The sequence below is a fragment of the Canis lupus genome, chromosome 37 (genome assembly GCF_011100685.1).
Source record: "Canis lupus familiaris isolate Mischka breed German Shepherd chromosome 37, alternate assembly UU_Cfam_GSD_1.0, whole genome shotgun sequence".
Lineage (NCBI taxonomy): Eukaryota > Metazoa > Chordata > Mammalia > Carnivora > Canidae > Canis > Canis lupus.
Genome location: NC_049258.1, coordinates 11,607,340 through 11,620,062, shown reverse-complemented (window position 1 = coordinate 11,620,062; position 12,723 = coordinate 11,607,340). Strand labels below are relative to the sequence as shown.

The 12,723-nt window shown below is 40.1% G+C and overlaps 1 protein-coding gene and 1 long non-coding RNA gene across 9 annotated transcripts in view; one reads left to right on the top strand and one right to left on the bottom strand.

Moving 5' to 3' along the window:
* Window positions 1-1,633: 1,633 nt before the first annotated feature.
* On the bottom strand, window positions 1,634-7,062 carry LOC102152753. Of its 3 annotated transcripts, none has more exons than XR_005385235.1 (6): window positions 6,899-7,062; window positions 4,909-5,066; window positions 4,087-4,217; window positions 3,894-4,001; window positions 3,488-3,581; window positions 1,634-1,767 (listed from the first exon to the last, which is right to left on the bottom strand). It is a non-coding gene; the product is annotated as an uncharacterized LOC102152753 (long non-coding RNA). The 3 variants fall into 3 exon arrangements; XR_005385236.1 differs by lacking the exon at window positions 6,899-7,062 and adding an exon at window positions 6,526-6,684; XR_005385237.1 differs by lacking the exon at window positions 3,894-4,001 and having other exon boundaries at window positions 6,899-7,060.
* The window catches only part of ICA1L (islet cell autoantigen 1 like), a 79,880-nt gene continuing 73,823 nt past the window's right edge, over window positions 6,667-12,723 (top strand). For 4 of the 6 annotated variants that reach the window (XM_038585429.1, XM_038585430.1, XM_038585426.1 and 1 more), the window contains exon 1: window positions 7,206-7,297. The gene's annotated coding sequence lies outside the window, so the exon portion shown is untranslated. Of the gene's footprint in view, window positions 6,778-6,810; window positions 7,120-7,205; window positions 7,298-12,723 lie in introns of those variants that run through there. The other 2 variants (XM_038585427.1, XM_038585428.1) reach the window with 2 other exon arrangements.

Genomic DNA, 12,723 nt, shown 5'->3' with positions numbered 1-12,723 from the left:
CACTTATTCTCAACCCTGGTTCCAAGGATACATTCATGGTTCAAGCATTCTCCTTTGGGATGGGTGTAACATTAATGATCAAGGCTCTGGGATCAATCTTCTGCCCAGTTTCTCTCCTTGTGTAACTCAAGTGGTTAGATCTTATTCTTCAAACAGGAAAAGTATGAGAGGACAACTGAAGCCTAGAAGACTCAGTGCCCTTAGAACATATTGCTCTCCTACTCCCATCCTCCACCATTTCCTCCAAAGTAGGCGTCTCCCTTTCAATGGTCCATTTTCCTCTATTTTAGTTACACCAGAGACAAGGGCTTTACATGGACTTATCTGCTCCCAAGATTCTTGTGGAAAAATGAGTGTTGCTGCTTTCCTAGCAATGGCAAAGTTAGGAATGAGGCAGTGCAGTGCTCAGGACCTGCTGATTGGTACAAGATTACTTATGCTATCTTACCGTAGTAATGAGATTCATAAACTTGTTGATGCTTGCTCTTACCTCATCAAAGTTTTAAGAAATTCCTTTCTTACTGCTTAATGATAAGCATTAACATTAAAAATCAGCCTCAAAGTCTACCTAATAGTTCAAGAACAAAGGTTGAACTTCTCCCATGTACCAGGGTCTCTTTGAAGATGGAGGAAAGGGGAGAAAAGCAGAAAATGTTTAAGACATGGACACTACCTCCAAAAAAGATAACCTTGCATGGAAATACTTATATAAATATTATATAAATAAGAATTAGTTATAACAGTGACTTAAATGTATAAAAGATGTAAATATAAGGTAGAAAGGTGGCATAGAAAAGGAAGCAACTAGCTTTATGGGAAGTAAGTTGGATGTCAAGAAAAATATTGTAGAATAGTGATATTTGAGCCAGATCTGGACAGATACTGGTTGGGAAGGTGGAGATGGTCCCTCTGGCACAGGGAGCAGCACAAAAGCATCAGAAATGATAGCTAAGAAATAACACGAGGAAGGAAGAAAATATATTTTTTCATATGCTAAGAAGTTCAGTTTTGCTTCCCTCTTTTAGTTAAAGCTGCCTCCAGGTCTTATCTAAGACATGATTATCTTTTTATATTGGAAACCATGAAAACAAAACCTGGCTGTGGCAAATACCTAGAGATTATCCAGGTAGACAGTTAAGTTATATAAGATTTTTTAATTCTACATAGAATGCAGGAAAACGTAATAGATTTTTAGGAATAGATGACCAGTATCTGCTTTGTCCTGTGAATTTCGAATGGCCATTTTGGAACTATTGTCATCAATGCATAATAATATATCAAAATGCTTCCTAGCATTATTGGGGAAAAGAACAAATGAAAGTTTAAATTGATATAAAATACACATAGTTGGATAATTGAACAAACAACCCTGCTAACCACATACTCTCTGGAAATTTGATAATATTGAAATCTTTTCACAAAAAAATTTTTTATGTATTCTAATTTTGAAAAACTACATATATGAAGCAAACATAAGGAGAAATAATTTTGATACTACTGTAGCTCCTAAAAGGACAAAAAAAATAACATTTTAAGACAAGGCAATCAATATTTAATTATTCCTTTTATTTAAAAATTCATTAATTGGAATCAGGTTTCAAAACGCAAGTGAAATCCAAATTTTACTAATGAGAAACTGCCAATAAAAGCACCAAGAACTTTTATTTACTTTAATACTGACATTTTTAGACTATCCTAGACTTCTAGTATCAAACATACTAAAAAGGGATAAGAAAAAAAAGGGATAAGAGTGGGTAGGGGTGGGAGCTGTAAAAAAAAAAAAAAAAAGTAATGTTAATATTTTGTTATATAAGCTAATTATCTTTTTTCCTTTTTTATGATTTTCATTTTAATGCCAATATAGTTAACACAGTGTTGTATTAATTTCAGTTGTACAATCTACTGATTCGACAACACTGATTGTACTGATTCTGTACATCACCCAGTGCTCATCATAGCAAGTGTACTCCTTAATCCCCATCACCTATTTCACCCACACCCCCCATCCACCTCCCCTCTGGTAACCATCAGTTCTGTATAGTTAAGAGGCTGTTCCTTTGTTTGTCTTTTTTCCTTGGCTTGTTTCTTAAATTCCACATGAATGAAATCATATAGTATTTGTCTTTCTCTGAGTTATTTAACTTAAGCATTATACTCTAGCTTCATCCATGTCATTGCAAATGGCAAGATTTAATTCTTTTTATGGCTAAATAATATTCCATTGTATATACATACTACGTCCATTCACCTACTGATGGACATTTGGGCTGTTGTAAATAATGCTGCAATCAACATAGGGATTGCATGTATCCCTTTGAATTAGGGTTTTTGTATTTTGGGGTTAAATACCAGTATTGTGATTACTGAATTGTTGGGTAGGTCCATTTTTAACTCTTTGAGGAACCACCATACAAGTTTCCACAGTGACTGCACCAGCTTGCATTCGTACCAACAGTGCAAGAGGGTTCCTTTTTCTCTACATCCTTGCCAAAACTTGATATTTCTTGTGGTTTTGATTTTAAGCTAGATATATCTTTTAACATAACTTAGTAGAATTTTGGGGGTTGCTTAATAGGGCTAGATAGGCTATCTTTGTTAAAGTATCTACTGATATCCACAGATTTGAAGAAGTAAATTATTTACTGGTAGTGTCTATTAAAATGGCAAACACACACACACAAAACCCACCCAAATCCACCTGTATCCTACCATAGCAATCCTTTGATATTAAAATGATTAAGTGATCTTTATTTTACTTTTTTTTCAAGATTTTCTTTTTTCTTTTCTTTTTTTTTTTTTTAAGATTTTATTTATTTATTCATGAGACACACACAGAGAGAGAGAGAGGCAGAGACACAGGCAGAGGGAGAAACAAGCTCCACACAGGAAGCCCGATGTGGGACCCGATCCTGGGATTCTAGGATCATGCCCTGGGCCAAAGGCAGGTGTAAACCACTGAGCTACCCAGGGATCCCCCAGTGACCTTTATTTTAAAAGAGAAATATGTGTGTTAGAGGGGTCGAGTCATTTGACCAGATTTCATGTAGCCAATAAATAAGTCAGGATTTGAATTTGGATGTATCTGAGTCTAGAGCTCAAGCTCTAAATACTACATATATATTCTGCTAATGATTAGGTCATCCATAAGAATGATATTTTTATAAATGTGAAGAATAAGTTTATGTCTTCACCTACATAAAAGAAAGGCTATATATAAATTTCTGTGGCATTTATTGGTACCAAATGACCATAATGTTATGTTCAGCTTTGCATGTTCTTGCCTTTAAAATAAATTTCAATTTTAGTGTACCACTAAATGTATTAGCATAATAATATATGTGTTCTTTAAAGACTATTTCTTTTCATATGGGAATTGCATATAACCAAAAGGCAACTTTAGAAATTATCCTGTTACTCATTCATATCATTTGAATTATTACATTATTCATGTTATTAAAGGAAACGACAATCCAGATAGCTTAAATACCTTGTATGAAGGTGTATAGCCAATTAATGATGGAGATAGGACACATGCCTCAGAGTAATTAAAGATCCAGAGAAATGATCTTGTTAGGTACAATCTGAGTTGAGAAACATGTCAAACAATTATATGGATATGGATAGTTAGTAAAAATATAGACAACATGCCAGGGAATTAGTAATACCAAATTAAGTCCAGTGGTTGTTTCAGGGGGAAACAACCAAAAAGGGAAATACTTTTTTTATAGGTCTATAGCATTTCACATTAAAAAAAATCATCCTAATGATACTGTCTCTAATTCTAGCCTTGAATCAACATGGGAGAAAGCATGTTTAGCTTGCCATTTGTAAGTAAGTAATAGTGTAAGCATCTGGGAAGATAGCTTTCCATACCCTCACTAACGGCCACTGACCTGTTACTTCTGATTTCCTTGATAAGGTCAAACAGATGAAAAGGAAACTGGAACACCTTGAAGAAATGGGAGCTATTTCCACGATATCAGGTTCAGTAGATCCCTGATCTTTAATAAGAGTAAAATAGTACCAAAGCATAGAATTCTTAGTATGTTTTTAAATACCAATTGAAGTTTTATTTAGGAGACTCACCAGAGGTCTGCTTGATAGTGCAAAAGATCATTGCTGTTTATTGTTCTGGGATCCCAGATTTGTGGAGCCTCTCAAAGCTCCCAAGTGACATCCCAAGTCATCTAATGGTCTTCTAGTTCACTTGTAGAAGCCTACAGTGGAGGAAAGCACTTTATATTAAGATAAATCTGTTGATATAAAATTAGATAGTACTTCTAAAAATATTCACACTTCTAGATGAAACATCTTCCCATATAAAAGTATTTGAATAGTGTTAAATTCTTTTGTTTTCTAAAAAAGCCCATTTAGAAATACTAAATTTTAACTACTTTGGGAGCCTCATTTTCTGTTAAGGGGCTAAAGGCATTTAAATATATATTTTTAATCAATCCAACAGCTAATGGAAGATTACTAATTCATTCTATAAACATTTATCAAATATCTGATTAAGAAAGCCTGATTCTTGCCCAGGAGCGTCAGTAGCTCCACCATATTTGCTGAAACCATTCTTAAACTGCCTCCACTTGCCCACTTTCTGGAGTGACCTGTGAAGGAAATGTGATGTGTAAATGCTACATTTTTATGGTGACTTGGAGACATTGTGTATCTTTCATTTATTTTCTCCAGTTAAGTAAACAAAACCAACAGGCCTTGCCCACAGTACTCTGACTTTCTGGTGTATTTCTTGGAGTGCCTTTATCTGCCTCAGATTGAGCTGAAGAAACATACTAGTTTAATATTCTCTTGAATTAAACTTTATCCTGTTGGAACAAGCATTTTCCAAAATATCCCAAGAAACTTAACATATCATGCATGGTAACATTCTGAAAGTCATTTTCTTACCACATTAGAGTCATTTATTCTTTAGGAAGAAAAGTGTTCAGTTCTTTTTAGATATTTTATACAGTATCCTTCAGTTGTCAATTAGCTGTCTTTCCTTCTGTTCACTTATTGAATAAACATTCAGAATGCAGTATATATTACTCTTGAAGACTCAGCTACTGAAATGCATAAATATTTTACTTTGGAGGAGCTCAGCATCCAATGGGGAAGACAGGCAGAAAAAAAATTACAATTGTTGAGAGTAGAAATATGTCCTTAGGAGGGATGCTAAACTTAGCATGAGTGAGTCAGGAAAGATCTGAGGAAGTACAGCAGTTCTCCTCATTTGCCAAATGCTAATTCTTCCCTTCGAAGGATCTAGACTTGGAGAACCTGAGAAAAGCTGTGGACTCCGAGATTGTCACCCCTAGGGTTAACGAGGTCAAAATTAACCAGAAATCTAAAGCTTGTTTTTCAGAGGCCTGTTTCTCCCTAATCAGCTATTGTGTGTTTCCAGACCCCACTAACAAATCCACTAGGGAGACCTAGGCTAGAAGTCACTGATAGGGTTCCAGCCTATGAACAGAAGGCCCGGTCTTCCTCACCCTAGATAATGAGCCCAAGACCCCCTCCAGTTTATCTGGGCTCTCCTGGAGCATGCCCATAGCCCCTTTCCTTGTCCTAAAATCCCTGACAGCAGGTGCTGGACTTTGCCTCATTTTAAGTCTCCACCACAAGTGAATATGGGATGTATGTTACATGTTTGCTCAGTAAGCATGCTCCATCTTTCCTCATGAAAAACCACAAGTTTCCCTCTTCCTTTTCATCAATATATGTGTAACACCAACCCTTTTATTAAAAAAAAAAAAAAATCCCTCCCCCTTCTAGATTTGAAGCATGCCCTTTTATCTCTTTCTTTGGCTGCCTCTGGAATAAACCCTTTCCTCTCATACATGATGTCTCAGTGATACCCTATTCTTTATCCTATTCTAAAACTACTTCTTTTGGGATGCCTGGGTGGCTCAGCGGTTAAGCATCTGCCTTCAGCTCAGAGCGTGTTCCTGGAATCCCAGGATCAAGTCCCACCTTGGGCTCCCTGCATGGAGCCTGCTTCTCCCTCTGCTTGTGTCTCTGCCTTTCTCTGTGTGTCTCCCATAAAAAATTAAAAAAATAAATAAATAAAAAAAAACCCACTTGTTTCAGGTTTTTTTTTTTTTTTTTTTAATTTTTATTTATTTATGATAGTCACAGAGAGAGAGAGAGGCAGAGACACAGGCAGAGGGAGAAGCAGGCTCCATGCACCGGGAGCCTGATGTGGGACTTGATCCCGGGTCTCCAGGATCGCGCCCTAGGCCGAAGGCAGGCGCCAAACCGCTGCGCCACCCAGGGATCCCTTGTTTCAGGTTTTTAAGGTAAGTGCTTTGTAGCAATATTCTAGAAACTCACTCCATATTCCACATTTTACAAACTTATTAGTTACCACCTGGAGTGCAAGCTTAATAGCCTATGTCACAGTTATAATTCGTATTTTGTAAAGCCTCAGTAAAGTGATAGGATATTCGGAGTCATCTTTAAAAAGAAAGTTCTTTGAATTTAAATTCTCTTCCACCAGTAACAATTTACTTTTGCCTTGTTTACCATTAAAAAAAAAAAATTAAGGTCTTAGTCTCCATTTTTGCCGTCTACTCTCGAAGACCTCATTTACAAGTTATGATTATGCATATGTGCATCTGAGGTCAGTTATTAACAGTTATTAACTCAATCCTCTTTAAGAGGAGAGTTCAATGCAGCACGTGAACGGTCCCCGCGTGCGGCACTGGCGCGGACTCCGGAATGCCTGAGGCTCGGGAGCTCAGCGCCCGGTCGGGGCGGCCCCGGAGGGGCCTGCAGGTGCGGGGCGGGGCGGGGCGGGGCGGGCCTGGAGGAGCTAGGGGACCCCCCCCCTCCCCGCCCCCCTGGGCTGGGGCACCGGGCTTGGAAAAGGAAACCCGGAACGCCTCAGAGGTCTCACGCTCAGTTCCTTCACTCCGATGCTCTGAGCGCTGCGGTGTTTGTTAATAGCCCGGAATCTGGCGAAGGAGGACCGGAATGGGTCCCGGAGTTGATCCCCAAGCCGACCGAGGGCCCGAGAGGGCGAGAACGCGGACGCCGGGCCGAGACGCCGCGCGCGCCAGGCCGCCGGGTTTAAATCTCCCGCCGCCCGCAGCCGGAGCCCGACACCTCCACGCACGGGTGCGGAGGGGCACGGGCTGCGGGAGGGGCCCGGCGGCGTCTCGGGGCTCGCGGGCGGCGGCGGCGGCGGCGGCGGCGGCGGCGGCGGGGACGGGGACGGGCGCCGGGACGGGCCTCCGCGCAGCCGAGCGCGGCCCGAGGTGGCGGAGGACCGGCGCGTCGCGGCTGCAGCGTCGCGGTGAGAGTGCGGCCTCGGCCCCCCTCCCCCGCTCCCTCCCCCCTCCCCCCTCCCTCCGGGCGGCGGGCCGCGCCCTCCCCCGGCCTCCCCGCGGCCGGAGGCCGAAACCCCGGGTTCCCGTGGCGACGCCCCGAGGTGGAGGCGCGGCGGGAGGCGCTCGCCGCGCGCACACGCGGTCTCTCGGGGCCTCGCCGGCGCCCGCGGCCTCCCTCCGGACGGCGCCCCGGCCCGAGCTCCCCGGGGGCAGGACGGCCCAGGAGCCGTGTCCGGCGGCCCTTGGGCCCCCTCAGGGCGGGAGGGCTCGCCCGGCCCCGGCCCCCGCCCCCGCCCCGGGCCCGCTTGCTGGGGTGGCTTCTCGCCGAGGTGGAGGTCGCCTCCCCCTGAGGCGGACGGTCACGGCCTTCAGGTGCCTTGCGGCTCGCCTCTTTTTTTTTTTTTTTTTTCCCCCCCTTCTGTTGTGTTTGTTTTTATGTCATTATTTTGTAATGGAAATGCCTTCTCTAGAAACGAAGTGGCAAGCGTTTGGGTAAAAACAAAAACCTGAGGGGCAGCCCCGGTGGCTCAGCGGCCCAGGGCGTGACCCCGGAGACCCGGGGTCGCCGCGTCAGGCTCCCTGCAGGGGGCCTGCTTCAGCCTCTGCCTGTGCCTCTGCCTCTCTCTCTCTCTCTCTCTGTTTCTCATGAATAAATAAAATCTTTTTAAAAACAAAACAAAACAAAAAACACCTTAATCAGTGCGCGGTTTGAGGCGAACTGCAGAAAGGCCGAGCACCCGAGGCGTTCGGCGCGCACATCCCGCGGCCGCGCACCCACCACCCGGTGCTGGGAACGCGCATCACCTGGTCGGGCGCTCAGATGATGTCAATGGTCAGATACCTGATGCTCTGGAGAAAGATGGAGAGGGGGAAAAATCCGACCTGGCAACCACCCCGTGACGCCGTGGGTTTGCCAGGAGAGGGGGTGGGATTATTTTTCATGTAATAGATGATAATGCACAGAGCAAAAACCCCATTATAAACTAGGAGTCTCTATGAAATAGCTTATTGGGAAAATCACGTTTATATCTACGGTTTTGGATTTTCTCTTAAGCATTTATTTCTCTAAGCATTTATGCATTGATTGCTTTGGTTTAGACGTAGGCAGCGTACTGTAAGGCGATATTACTTTCATCATCTTAACATCAATATTTATGGAGTAGCCACAGGTGCCTCATCCTTTAGTAGGACGTTAATTACACATGTATTGGCCAAAGAAACATCTGCTGGTACGTATATACTTTTTATGTGATGAAAAAATTTTGATCGCTTTATATTTATCTGTGCCCAACATTGCCAGTATTCTGCAAAATTTCTGTATTTAATAGCGCAGAAGGATTGTGCATCCAGCCATTGAAACAACTCTGTGCAAGACGTTGCTCTAATTATCGGTAATTATAATTGCCAGGCAAATCATTATAATTTTAGAGTTAAATGGGTGCTCAAAGCTCAGCCAGTCCAAAGTGAGAAAACTGCAAACATGAGATTGGTGCCAACGTGACAGTGGTTGAAAAACTAGGAAACCACATTTTTATTAGAAATATTTATTATAAAACAATTAATAAGATTTGTTCCAGAGACTGAACTGGCACCAAATACCAAAATGTATCAGATATAAAAGAGATGATATAAATTGTATTGTTTACACCGTCCAACTTTGTGATTTCATAGTGTGATATGTCCTATATTTAAATTTTTTCACTTTGTTGATTTTCTCTGTTTTCCTGTTCTCTGTTCACAAATTTCTCCTCCTTCATTTTGTTTCTTTTACTTTGGGTTTAATTTGTTCCTCCTTTTCTGACTTACTAAGGTGGAAGCATAAATAATTGCTTTTACACCTTCTTTTCCTTTTAGGCATTTAAAGCTGTAAGTTTTCTCTAAGCATGCTTTAGCTAGACACCACAAATTTGGAATGTTTTCACTATCATTCAGTTAAAAATATTTTAAAATTTCCCTGTGATTTCTTTGATCTATTACTGGGTATGTTATTTTTATTTCCAAATATTTTAGAATTTTTTAGGTAGATCATTGCTATTGATTCCTAAATTAGCAATGTTGTGGTCAAAAAACATGTATGATTTCAGTACCTTTAAATTTATTGAGGTGGGTTTTTTTGTTTTGTTTTGTTTTGCCTAATCACAAAGTTGGACAGTGTAAACAATACAATTTATAACATCTCTTTTATATCTGATACATTTTGGTATTTGGTACCAGTTCAGTCTCTCGTACAAATTTTATTAATTGTTTTATAATATATAGTCTGTCTTGGGGAATGCTCCAGTTACCCTTGAGGGAAAATTGTATTCTACTGGTGGTGGGTGGAGTGGTCTAAATGTCAGTTAGGTAAAGCTTGTTGAGAGTGTTGCTCAAACCTTTTATCTTCACATTTTTAATGTCTCCTTGTTCTGTCAGTTACTTTGGGAGACGTGTTAAGTCTCAAGTCTCTAATTATAATTGTAGATTTATCTATTTCTCCCTTCAGTTCTGTCAGGTTTTTTTTTTCTTTATGATTTGGTAGTGTTATTAGTCACATACACTTTTTAAGATAGCTGTGTCTTTTTGCCAAATTGACTCTTTTATCATTATGAAATGCCCATTCTAGATCTGAAAATACTTTTTAAATGGAATCCTGTTCTGACATTAATAGAAGCTTAATGTTTGCCTCTTGCTATCTTTTCCTTTTAACTCATCTGTGTGTTTATGTTTAAAGTGTGTTTCTTATAAACTACGTACAGTTGGGTTGTAGGTGTTTATCCAGTCTCACAACAATCTCTGTGTTCTAATAGTGGTATATGGTCCATTGATATTTTTGAAACTTTTTTCTGTGTTTAGGTTAAGCGTATTGATATTCTTTTTAAATTTAAATTCAATTAATTAACATGTAATGTATTACTGGTTTCAGAGGTAGAGGTCAGTGATTTATCATTCTTACTTAATACCGCCAGTGCTGGTGTTCTTTTTTCCGTTTTTCTCATTTACTCTTTGGTTGTCTTCCCTTGCCTTCTTTAGAATATTTAGAAAAATATTTCTTTTCCTATCTTTTTAGTATGTTTCTTGAATTTATCACAACGTATTTTCAAAGATACTCTAGTACTTAATCAACAGTGTAAGAATATTATTACATTTATATTTGCAATTACCATCTTCTTACCTTTGTGCTCTTACACATTTTACTTCTATTTTTTTTTTTTAATTTTTATTTATTTATGATAGTCACACAGAGAGAGAGAGAGAGGCAGAGACACAGGCAGAGGGAGAAGCAGGCTCCATGCACCGGGAGCCCGACGTGGGATTCGATCCCGGGTCTCCAGGATCGCGCCCTGGGCCAAAGGCAGGCGCCAAACCGCTGCGCCACCCAGGGATCCCACATTTTACTTCTATATGTGACCTATATTTTTATTACTTTTAATTTAAAGAAATCAACTTTTTAGTGAAATTTAAAGATGCATGTGTATACGTAATGTTCAAAAATTCCTTTGTATTTATCAACATATTTACCTTTTTTGTTCTTTCAAGATTTTATTTAAATTCAAGTTAGTTTACATATAGTGTAATATTAGTTTCAGGGGTAGAATTTAGTGATTCATCAGTTACATACAACATCCAGTGCTCACTACATCAAGTACCCTCCGTAATGCCCATCACCCAATTATCCCATTTCCCTACCCACCTCCCCTCGAGCACCCTCAGTTTGTTCCCTATAGTTAAGAGTCTCTTATGATTTGCCTCCCTTCTTTTTTTTTTTTTTTAAGATTTTATTTATTTATTCATGAGAGACAGAAAGAGAGGCAGAGACACAAGCAGAGGGAGAAGCAGGCTCTCTGTGGGGGACCCCAGGATCACTACCTGAGCCAAAGGGAGATGCGCTTGACCACTGAGCCACTCAGGTGTCCCTGCGTCCCTGTCTTTATTTTTCCTTCCCTTCCCCTATGTTCATCTGTTTTGTTTCTTAAATTGCACAAAAGAGTGAAATCTTATGGTATTTGTCTTTCTCTGACTGATTTATTTCACTTAGCATAATATCCTTTAGTTCCATCCATGATATCATTGTAAATGGCCAGATTCCCTTCTTTTTGATGGCTGAGCAGTATTCTGTTGTGTATATATATACCACATCTTTTCACCACAACCAAGTGAGATTTATACCTGGTCTGCAGAGGTGGTTTGATATCTGCAAATCAATACATGTGATATACCACATTAATAAAAGAAAGGATAAGAACCACATGATCCTGGGGCATCTGGGTGACTCAGTGGTTAAGCATCTGCCTTTGGTTCAGGGCATGATCCAGTGTTGTGGTTGGAGTCCCTCATTGGGCTCCCCACAGGGAGCCTGCTTCTCCCTCTGCCTATGTTTCTACCTCTCTGCGTCTCTCATGAATAAATAAATAAAATCTTAAAAAAACAAAGAACCATATGATCCTCTCAATAGATGCAGAAAAGCATTTGACAAAATATACCATTGTTTCTTGATTTAAAAAAATCCTCAAGAAAATACTTTCTCTTCTCTCTGCTTGTGCTCTCTCTCAAATAAGTCTTTGAAAAAAATAAAATAAAAGGAGACACCTGTGTGGCTCAGTTAAGCATCTGCCTTCAGCTCAAGTCATGACCACCCCAGGGCCCTGGGATCGAGCCCCACATCCTGCTGATTGGTGGGGAACCTGCTTCTCCCTCTCCTCCCCACTCATGCTGTCTCTCATTGTCTCTGTCACCATCTCTGTCTCTCAAGTAAATAAAATATTAAAAAAAAATCCTCAAGAAAGTAGGGATAGAAGGAACATACCTCAACATTATAAAGTCCATATATGAAGGATCCATAGCTAATATCATCCTCAATGAAGAAAAACAGCTTTTCCCCTAAGGTCAGGAACAAGACAAGAATGTCCACTCTCACCACTGTTGTTTGACATTGTATGGGAAGTCCTCACCTCAGCAATCAGAGGCATCCAAAAAGAAATAAAAGAAAAAAAAAAAAGGGCATCCAATCAGTAAGGAAGTCAAACTTTCGCTCTTCATAGATGACATTTATATAGAAAGACCGAAAGACTCCACCAAAAAATTGCTAGAACTGGTACAGGAATCCAGCAAAGTCACAGGATATAAAATCAATGCACAGAGGTCTGTTGCATTTCTATACACCAATAATGAAGCAGCAGAAAGTGAAATCCTATTTACCCTTTTTGATTTCTCTCTTGCTTCCTGTGGAACTGAGTTTCTATATGTTATTTTCCTTCACTGTAAAGAATATTTCAATTCATTTGTAGTGCAGAATTTGTGTGTGGCACAAATTCTTTCAGCTTTGTCTGAAATTTTATTTTGCTTTCATTTTTGAAGGATATTTTTATTGGATATAGAATTCTTGGCCAACTTTGTTTCAAGATTTAAAGATACT